Here is an 11585-nt window from a genome sequence, read left to right as displayed (position 1 = left end):
GGTGTCTAGGGTACCCCTTTCCATCTCTAACATGGGGCTCTGTGCAGTAAGGAATCAGTAGTTTTTTGTTTTAGGTAAGTGGCTTGTTTGTTTTCACAGTTTATCCATTGAGGACAGGGGTGAAATCCCTCCTTGCCTTAGGGATATGAATTTGTGAGAGAAACTGGTATTTTTATAACGTTTTGTCATCTATTGTTTTTTGTTTAATTGCACAAGGTGCTTTTCTTTTTCAAACTAAGCAACTGGTTTCCTATGTAAGAGATTGACATGTTTTTTTGTCCTCTCTGATTTTCCATGTTACATTACATTTTGGAATATATTTGGAGGAGGGAAGCTATTTGCTTATTTCATTGGAGTAAGTGCTGATTAATTCCTGTGAAAATACAGTAATAGGTAATGGGTGCTTTGATGATATAATTCAGGGGTGGGCAAACTTTTTGGCCTGAGTGCCACTTTGGGTTTCCAAAATTGTTTGGAGGGCCAGTTAGGGGAGGCTGTCTCTCCCCAAACAGCCAGGCGTGTCCCGGTCCCCGCCTCCTATCCGAAGCCCCTCTGTTCCCCACCCTCTGACCGCCCCGCCCCCTATCCACACCCCCACCCCCTGACCACCACCCCCAAACTCCCCTGCCCTCTATCCAACCCTCCCTGCCCCCTTACCGCGCTGCCTGGAGCACCGGTGGCTAGCGGCACTACAGCTGTGCTGCCCAGAGAACCGGGTCAGGCTGCGGCTCTGCAACTGCGCTGCCTGGCCGCCCAGAGTGTTGCACCAGTGGCACGGCGCACCGGGGGTGGGAGGATAGCAGGGGAGGGACCGGGAGCGAGCCTCCCAGGCCAGGAGCTCAGGGACCAGGCAGGAGGGTCCCGCTGTAGTTTGCCCACCTCTGATATAATTGTTTTTGATTGATGAAAGAAATGTTTGTTGGACAAAAGAAGGATCAATAATTTTTAATCCATATTTTTAAAGGATAGATCAAATTGGTATTTGTAGACTACAAAAGTTTAAGATGGAGTTTAACTGAGAAAATATTTACTTAGATTACCATGGTTAGTCATGGTAACCATCATTCAAGCTCCTTTATTTCAGAAGCTCTGTCACAAAGGACAAATCTTGTAATGAATTGTATTTAATCTGCATTTGTGAGTTTGATTTCCCTGGCAGTTTCAATTGGCTACTTCCTTTCATCCTGCTTTTTTGCTATTAAACAGTTATTTTACTGTAGTGCTGGAATATTTCATTGGTGGGTGATTTTGATCTCTTTAAGTCCCCCTACCCTTCTACCCAGTACATGTCATGAGGCAAATTAGATTAATGTTTGTAAGCCAATGAGATCCTTCAATGAAAATACATTATAGAATTGCAAAGTATTTAATTGATTTATGCTTCTCTCACCTGCATTCTACCCATTTATCAAACTGCAAGAGGGATTCTTTCTAAGTCATATTCATACTTTTTTGTCTTTTTAAAACCCCCAAGAACTAGAGGAAAGTCCTACTCTATTTTTAAATTTAAAGCAAACAAGCAGCTTACATAGCTGACATACTTAAAACCCCGATAGTGTTAAGTCATATTGTATATTATATACTGTTACTTTGAAAAAGTAGTACAGCTAAACAGTTTTACAGCATAGGATTACATGCCTGGAGGAGAAAAGGGCTTTCTAGAAGCATCTAAAGCAGGGGGTAGTCAATTATTTTTTTGTCAAGGTCCCCATTTGTTGTTCAAGGTATAATCAAGGTCCAGACTGGAGAAAAAAAAAAAAACCCGATGATGATAAGTAAAAAAAAAAAAGAGATTTTGGGGTCTGTTCAAAAGTGTCTGGCAGTCCGGATTTGGCCCACACGCTGCCTATTGACTACCCCGATCTAAAGCATATCAAGGGATTTAGTTTGTTAGAGAGTTTTCCCTTACTCTTAAATACAGATGTCACAGCCCATGGAGCTGTACAAGGCCTGGTATGCAGTAAACCTATAATTAAATCACCTGGTGCTAATTGCAATGGTAGTCCCACTGTGCTCTTGATCAGGAGTTTGAAATACCCAGAACAGAAACAGCCTGGGTAGACTCTAGCATAGGTTTTACATAGGACCCGTGCATGCTAGACTAAGGCATTCAGGAATTGTAGTTTGGTCTGAGCACCAAGAACTGCTAAATTACAATAATTATGACACAAACTTCCTCTTGGCCTTGGGCAAGTCTCTTCCTCAGCTGCAGAGGTGAAAGTAAGCTGGTGTGCCGTACCGGGGTGGCCTGGCTTCCCCAAGCAACAATTTAAAGGGCCTGGAGCTCCCAGCAGCAGCTGGAGCCCCAGGCTCTTTAAATTGCCGCAGAGCCCTGCTGCTGGAGCCCTGGAGTAGCAGCGGGGCTCCTGTGGCCTCTACTGCACTGGGCCCTTTAAATAGTTACTGGAGCCCCGCCGCCGCTACCCCTGGGCTCCGGGGGCTATTTAAAGGGCCGGGGCAGTAGAAGCTGGGGACTCCTGGGCCCTTTAAATAGCCCCCAGAGCCCTGGAATAGCAGCGGGGCTCCGAGGGCTATTTAAAGGGCCTGGGGCTCCTGCTGCCTCTATGGCCCCGGCCCTTTAAATAGCCGCCGGAGCCCTGGGGTAGCAGCGGCAGCTGAGGGCTGCGGCAGCGGTTTAAAGGGTCCGGGGCAGTAGCAGCAGCCGCCGAGCCTTAGGCCCTTTAAACTGCTGCCAGAGCCCCCGGCTGCCACTGCTACCCTGATGGAGGAGGGGGAGGGCACTTAGTGGTACAGGGCGGGCCGGGGCTGGCTCTGACCCCTCCCCATCCCCGCCCCTTCTGCTCGAGGCCACGCCCCTTCTGGGGGCCAGAACCGGCCCCAACCCGGCCTCGTACTGGTAAGTCCCTATTTCTACTTTCACCCCTGCTTAGCTGTAAGTGCTGTGAAATGAGGATAATATTACCTGACAGGGTAATATGAGGGTTAGTGGTGTGTAAAACATTTTGAAGACTAAAATGCTCTACAAGTACTAAGCATTAGTAACACTCTCCAACAAACACACTGGGTCTTACCCTTAATTCTGTATCTTAGTACATCATTTGTAAAAAGCTCCCAGGACCCCATGTATGTCTACACTGCAAGTGAAGGTGTAAATGTAGCACAGATAAGCATACCTGTGCTAGTTTTAATCTAGCTAGCATGGATTAAAAGTAGTAGTGAAGATGTGGTGGCTGGGACTTCAGCATGGCTAGCAACTTGAGTATGTACCCAGGTTACCTGCCAGGCTTGTATGTGGGCTAGCAACTACAGCTGAAGCCCCTGCCATGACATCTAAGCTATTATTGTTACTTGTGATAGCTTGATTAAATATGCCTACTCGCATGGGTGGGTAGGGGAGGCTGTGCTTCCCCAAACAGCCAGGCACGGCCCTGCTTCGGCCTGCCCCAGCCAGTGTTCATGCGCTACCCATGCTACAAGCACATCTTCATTTGCAGTGCAGACCTACTCTTAGATACAGAAACAAATATGCAAGCTCCTCTTTTTGTCTGTAAATAATCTGTCTGACTCAAGCCCCTCCTTTCTGTGTCTCATTGGTGGTTAGCCTGCCACCTGTTTTCATTGTATATCTTGTAGAGCATTTGCTGCCCTCATATTATGCAGCTTCCCAGTATCGTATTTGTGTAGCTAAATTATGAATGAAGAGCTTATCGTACTGCTACCAAAAATTGGTTTATGCTGCTGGGAACCTGTGGTAATAGTATTCACTGCTGCATCTTTCCTCTTTCATTTACAGTCCAAGGACAGGTCTACAATCCGTGACATGGCTGTCAGTGATGATGACTGCCTCCTGTGTGCAGCTGACCACATGGGTTACATCTATATTTGGCAAGTTTCAGAGTAACAGCCGTGTTAGTCTGTATCCGCAAAAAGAAGAACAGGAGTACTTGTGGCACCTTAGAGACTAACAAATTTATTAGAGCATAAGCTTTCGTGGACTACAGCCCCCTTCTTCGGATGCATCCACGAAAGCTTATGCTCTAATAAATTTGTTAGTCTCTAAGGTGCCACAAGTACTCCTGTTCTTCTTTTTATCTATATTTGGAGCATCACAAAATATGCTCTTCAGGGACCAGAGGAGGAACCACCAGCTTGTGAGCAACACTTTCTCCTCCCCCTTCAATCACAATGCCCCTTTACTCTGTCACATGTTGCTGATAGCTGCATAACAGATTTGTATCTTGTTTTTTTCCCCATCCCTTTGTCAAGTGCTTCTAAATTGGAGAGCTCATAGCTGCAGTGTTACAAGGTAAAATAAACTTCACAGTTGTTCTTTACTTCTTAAAGAGATGCCACTTGTTCTTCCACCTATAAATGTATCCTTAAATTATAGTTTTTCATAGGGAACATAAAACCAAGCTGCTGACTATTTGAGGTTTTTAAACATCTTATGCACTCTTCATGAGGTTAGAGAGGTCAGCCCATATTCTGGCTAATTTCTAATTAAGCAATTTCATTCTGCCTAGCTACATTTCTCATGCAGTGTTAGATGGATGCGGTATCTTACAATGGGGATAGCTGCTGGGCATAGTTATATAGTAATCATGTTCTTCCCCAGAGGTGGCTGTATTTCAGTGGTGAAGTGATTTGTGTTAGTTTGCAGACAGCTCTGAGATGAAAAACCCTTTATAAGTATGCTGATATTGGGAACTCTGCTAGTACAGCCAAGTGCAAATGATAGCCACCTCTTTTCTGTATCATTTTTTTTCTGTTCTTTTCTTTCTCTTCTCTTTTCATCCACTGTCTATCTTTCCCATGCACTATTTCAAGACTTTCTTTTGGCTGAGAGTCATTCTCTTAGGAACTGCCGGCCATGAGGGTCACTCCATCTGCTGTATGGAAGGCTCTAAATTCGGATACTGTGAGAGAACAGAGGAAGTGGGGGAGTTGCCTGGAGCAGGCGCTAAATGAGCCAACCAGAAACACCTGGTGTGGGGAGGGAACATCAAGCAGCTGGTTCCTAATAGAAGTCTCTGAGGGAGTCCGCTTTAAGCAGGGTATTTGTAAGCTGAGTGTCAGTTTGAGTTCTCTTAAGATCTATTAAAAGGATCTTATGAAGAAAAACTCTACTTACCCAGGCTTTGAGGTAAGAGCCATGCCCTGGGACAGACTTCTGGGACTTAAAGTTTTGCCTTTTGAGTTCATTTATCTGAATAAATCCAGACCCAATATGGGTGGTTATTGAATGAGCAAGTATATGGTGTTTAGTTAAAAGGGCCTGGAAGAGGGAGGATAAAGAGCAGAGCAGTGCAGAGGCACCTTGGCTAGGAGGGGACCCATGGGGTGGGGTGACTCATTTAAAGATACAATTGAGGCTTTTACTATTTTTATTCTGCCCTAATTTAACCTGGAATTATTTTCTGCTTTTAGTTGGCTCCTGCAGTCCTAGTAGAGCAGGTCAGAATGGCTAATTTAAGAGACCAAAATTTGCAAGTTTGCCAATTTCAGTGTATTATCTTTTACATTTGTTATAGTGCCTGTTTTGTTTAGCCTGCTACTTTGCTGCTGCTCATAATTTCCTAAACAGATGGGAGAACCTGTTATTTTGAATTCATTGACCATCTGGGAGTCAAATTTAGTTGTAGCTCTTTTTAAGGTCTGCATGTGGAACAAAGGAAAGCTCCCTCAGGAAGAGGGTTAAAAGAGCACGTAAGAGTGGTAACTGATGATGCTTAAGGGGCTTCATCTACACTGCAGCGGGGGGTGTGATTTGCAGCTAGTGTAGACATATCTGTGCTAGCTGTAGTATAGTTAACTTGCTAAAAATAGTAGCGAAGATGCAGTGGTGCACACTGCACAAGCCCACCCATCTCCTGGAGTACATACTTGTGCAGTCTACTCTGAACCCTGCACCGCTGCATTTGCTGCCATTCTTAGCAAGCTGGCTTGAGTATAGCTCATAATGTGACCGTGTATGTCTGGGGCAAGCTGCCAGTCACATCTGTAGCATAGATGTAGCTTAAAAGTCTCTTTCACACTCTGTATTGGTCCAATAAAATGTGGAGAACTACCATAATAATAGCTCCTAATGCATACACTTAAGGATGCCATAAAGAAGTTTGTAAAGTACATTTGAGAGGACAGGAAAATGGGAGTAGGTAAAGACATCTTAACAGGCATATAAGATTCCAGGGTTGCTTGTATTAGTTTGTTCCCATTACCTTTATTTCAATATATTCTTCCCATCATGTCAGCTTTAAGATGTGATAGACATGGCCTCCCTTGAAACATTATTCTATTAGTGTCTGTTTCTAGTTAACCCAGTTAGAATGGTTCCCAACTTCCTGGGGACTTTTTTCTTTTGGGGCTAGACTACCTGGTGCAGCAATGCACACTTCAGGAGTATAATTTCTAAAGTGCACTAACATGTTGCCTGCTAACTGGTCCTTGTAGACCCTGTTGGTGATGAACTAAAAGCTCCCTAGTGTGCTTTAACGTCATGCTGTTGCAAATAGTAGTATGGTAAAATGCACTAGGGAACTTTGAGCCTGCACCAGCAGGAACTACATGGACCAGTAACTGAGCAACACATGGATGCACTTCAGATATCTCCCCCACACTTCGAGGTGGGGGGGGGGGGAAGTGTGTGTGTGTGTATTGTTGCACCATGTGGACAAGCCCTTAGTATTACAATGTAAATCAATTTCTCTCTCTCTCTCTTCTTCCCCCCCCCCCTTTTTCAATGGAGCAGTGTTGCCCCAGTGAGTGAACACCAGTGCTTCTCACCTCATCTGTGGACTGCACGGTGAAGCTGTGGCCCTTAGAAGGGGAATATGTAGGTAAGTGAAGAACAGGGTGGAAGCAACCCACCATATTGTGAACTGGCTGCTAATGAGGATCTAACCACTGTCTGTCTGATCCCAGATAAAGTCTCTGTGACCCATAGTCATTCACAGGATTATGTTTGTGTTAAAGCAACAAGAATCTTGCTTGAGGATATGAGTCAGTGTCCAGTCCCTTGTTCATTAAGTGGCTCAGCCTTTGACCACTAAGTGATGAGTATGTCAGTAAAGGAGCTTAAACACAGTGATGATCAGCAGAAAAGAGATCCCTCCTTAAATACTGGTTTCTTCCTGCTCCTAGAACAGACTGTGAAATGGTTGTGTGGTACTACACACTTCTATCTCACTGACACCATATCAAACTTGCTCCTCTTGGTGGGGTGGGGGCAGTGATTTTTCCTTTATAACATCCAGGCCTGCAAACACAGCCTAGAATCTGGGTCTTTCCTCTTTCATCTCTCATTCTCAATAATATAGAGGTTCAAAAAGGCCAAGTTCTCCTCCCAGTGACACCTCTATAATTCCATGAGCCTTCTATGGATTTTGACCCAAAGTTTTGCTGCATATCTGCAACTTTCTGGATGAAAAATATATGCATGAAATTGCACTAGCACTGGTCCAACTACAGTTACTGTCACATGTGAATAAGTAATTTTTTGTTGTTGTTTAGCCTGAAAGTCAAGTGGCTTCTCCTATGAGCCTGATTAAAAGATGATGAAATTGCAGAAGAACTGAAACAAAGGCAGAAAGCAAAGTCCGAACACAGGTACTCACCTTCATTGATTTCAGGGGCATTTTAAAGGGCATGACACCAAGGGTCACGCTAAACTGAAGTGTGTGTGGCCGGTGGAGGAGGCACTATCAATCTCTATATTTAAAACATGATCAGTTAGCATTCTTCTATCTGAGATCTCCATCTCTACATTGCCCATGTGGGTGTGGCCAGGTCCCCCCCTTTTTCCCTTCTCCTCCCTCTTCTAACCATCCTTTTGAGTGGGGAGAATGTTCTATATATACAAAACTACTAGTGGCTTATTTCCTTGGGAGAGTCTTCTGGTCTCTTGGATCCTTTCATCCCTCTCCACTCCTCCCCAAAGAGGACCTGGGTTACTTTCCTTCTCCCTTGAAGGAATCTACACCAATCCTTGAGTTTGAGAGAGAAGATAGTGGCACTTCCTTTCCAGAGAACAGATCCTTCTTCCTCTGCATCATTCTGAGCCCATGGTGGTCCAGAAGGAGGAATTGAGTTTCTCAGAGTACATGTGCTACTAGCCAACTGCCAGGGAAGCCCAACGGGTGGGATTTGCAAACAGGAGTTAGCCAAATTGTTACAGCACCTAATTTCTAGGCAACCTGCTGCCAAGTGGAATCCATAGCCCCAGGTTAGGCACCAGGCTCCCCATACAATGGAGAAGTTAAATTGGCAGGGCAGAGGGCATCTGCTGAGAGGTGATATGCTGTAATCTCCTACTGTTTCCTGTGCAAAATGCCACCTGTTTGAAAAGCACCATAGCTTTTATGCCATTCTATGCTTTTCTGTAGGGGAAGAAAGAGTCAAACATCTAGGAGCCAGTTCAGATATTCCTACTGTAGAATATCTATTGCAAAACCACTTTCTCCAAGCTTGCACAACATGTGGGATGAATAAAGCCCATAGTAGTCTACTGCTCCTTTATGGAAATTTGTTTTGGAGTATTAACCAACGTTGTACAAAAATCAAAGTTCTTTAGACTTTTTTTTTTAAATTTGTCCCTTGAATGTTGGTATTGGTTTAGACCACACTTAAAATCTAAACATGTTAACAATTAGTCATGAAACTTGCAACAAAGATCCTAGGTGTTGTGATGTCCTATATTCAGCTAATTTAGGCAGTCTACACAACATTATAGTACACCCTGCAAGTACAAAACTGTACTGACACAGCAAATATCCCTGCTATGTACTAACTAACTTTAAAGTAATGCGGTCTACATGTACAGCCCCATAAATATTCATAGTACTCTGAAAATGAAAGCTACTCTGAAAGACTAAGCATTATTACAATTGTTATTCTATACTAGGGCAGAAAGACCTTCACTCCTAGTAGTCTGGTTTTCAGGCATGCTAAACTTTAGAATGAACAAATTCAGCATAGAGGCTTGCAGAAATCAAGCACCATGTTTTGTAGCAGAACTGTGCCAATCAATTGTTTGCTGACTGAACAAGAAAAGTTTTGACCAGAAACAACAAAATCCCTAAAAGCAAAGGGAATTTTAGCAATGCCCATCACAAAGCAGAGTGCCACCCCTTCCCTCCCCCATCCCATGCGTTGAAGCAGCAATTTGAACTTGAGTGTTTTTCTGCTCCAATGAATCGTTATTTATACAAAATTAGAACAGCTTCAACATGAGTGATGGGGAGAGACTGCCGCCTGTGCACCCTTTAGCCCAGCAATTAGGGCACTTACCAGCAATGTTGGAGGCCTAATCTGAAATCCTTGCATGAGGCAGTTTTGGGACTTAAAGCAGGGTCACCCATATCCCGAGCACGGGCTCTAGCCACAAGGTTATAGGATATTTGGGGGGGGTATTATACCACCACTTCATCCTCCACAGGTTTTAAGAATAGGAGTTAAGTCACCCTCTGACTCTAGCCTGAAATTTGTTTTGGCCAAAACTGTATTTTAACTTGAAACTGCATTTTTCAGAAAATGGTTGCCTAGTTCTAGTAACGCAATGACAATTGCATAACTTAAATATTTAAAAACTAAAGAACAGTGGCAATTAGTCCATGAGCTTATTGACAATCCTCAGAGCAGTAGCCAGTGCCCCCAGAATGTAACCTTGGAATTTGCAACTTCTGTAATTCTGGTGAGACCGTTAGTGGTTCTACACTGAGGGCATATCTACCCAGGGACAGGCTGGAATATAAATCTGAACCAACTGAAAGTGTGAATTAAAGGTAGATTTATTAAACCCCTGTGGAAAGCCAGTGATTCAGAATTAAAGCGGCCTTAATGAGAACCACATTAAGGTCACTTTAATTCTGAATCAGTAGCTCTCCACAGGGGTTTACTCAACAGCTGTGGTTAATTAAACTATATTAATCTGGATTAATTTTCTGGAGTGTCCATGTAAACAAGGCCTGCATCTTGGTCCTTGCAACTAGTCCTCTCCCTGATAACTACCTACTCTGTTACTGGCTCCCACTCGCTTTTTCAGATTAGGAAGCAGCAAAAGGGTGGCAGGAAGTTCATAGCCTGGAACTCAGTTCTGTGTTGAACAGCTAGCTGATGGAAACAGGTGGGAAAAGCATGTATGGGTAAGCATGTCCCTCAACAGTTAAGTGAAAGAGAGCATGATGGGGACGGGAGGGGAGAAGAGGAGCCAATCCCCTTGTTGGAATAGGGGTAGATTGTCCTAGAAAACCCATCACAAGCATATTGGTGTGCAGACTTCAGTACAAGTTCTTGAGTAGGACTATAGGTCTGTTTAGGGACTATCCAATTTTACCACCAGATTGTTCAGTCTCACTATAATCATGGGGTCTGGCAGTGGAAATGAATGGTAAAGTAATTCCTTCAGCCAATAAATTGTCCACTCATTAGTTGTGAAGACTTAGATCCACAAACCTTGCTTATTTTGACATTAAATACTGTAGCTAATTCTTTGATTCCTAAGCAGCCTACATTCATATTCAGTTGCTTCTGTATGCTTGTTCAGTCTAATTCACACTAACTATGCAGCATAACAAGAAAGGCAGCAAACAAAACAGATCATTACATAATTATAGATTTAAGAAATTGTATGTGCAGGTCTAGTTCTGTGACTACAGAAGATAGGCAACTGAAAACATCAAGGATACATTTTTATACCTGAAAGGTAGGGCTTATGTCTACATTTCTCACCCAAAACTTGCCACTAACTAGTCAAATATACATTTTCTTATTGTTACAATCTAGGCCACTAGATCTAAGATAATATACACAGTATTATAAGCTTGTTATATTACTTCTCCTGCTCACTGGCTAGAGTTTAATCACTGAGTCAAGGCATGGGTTCTATTCACTCCTTGCCCTGACTCAAACACTGTTTCCATAGCTGAATCTTAGGATATTACTCACCTTTATAAAACAGTTAGCTGGATCTCTAAGGAAAATGTACTGTAATAGATGTATATAATCATGCTGATTATATAGCCTCTAAAGCCATTTTAATGAATGTGGATTATTGGTTAAAGCTGGAAGAAGTTGCAGTCAGACTTATCCAAGGTCGTCACTTCACCTGTGCCCTCAGTTTTGCCATCTAAATTACGAATAATGATGCACTGTAAAGCTGAGAATTACCACTGAAAAATACTATGCAATAGCCACATTAAGCACAGAAAGTATTGCAACCAGTTGAGGGACACCAACTCAAATCTATTTGTTGAAAATGAGGTTTCTTATGTGAGTTTGCTGCTAATATTTGTGAGGAATTACATGTTTCTTTGAAGACTGCTCTGTTGCTGTGACAGAATATATGACTAAAGTATAGTAAACTAAACAAAAACAAAGCTCTCTAGTCTTTTTTGTACTAAATTTGCATGTTACTTGTACTAAAGAGTCTTGTATTTTGGTCTTTTGAGAGTCCGCTTGTGAATAGTTAATTATTCTAACTCACTTTGCCACAGCTATGCTTATGAAGGACTCAATAGGACAACCCCCCTCCCCCCCAGCAGGGGGGAGGGAGCAATGGTGGTCCTATCAACTGACAAGGATTTGACTTAAGTGGCCCATTCTCTCCCCCCCTCCCCCCCACTTCATGC

The sequence above is a fragment of the Malaclemys terrapin genome, chromosome 5, assembly GCF_027887155.1.
Source record: "Malaclemys terrapin pileata isolate rMalTer1 chromosome 5, rMalTer1.hap1, whole genome shotgun sequence".
In the NCBI taxonomy this organism is placed as follows: Eukaryota; Metazoa; Chordata; order Testudines; family Emydidae; genus Malaclemys; species Malaclemys terrapin.
The sequence above is the reverse complement of the archived record's forward strand: the minus strand, read 5'-3'. Positions refer to the sequence as shown.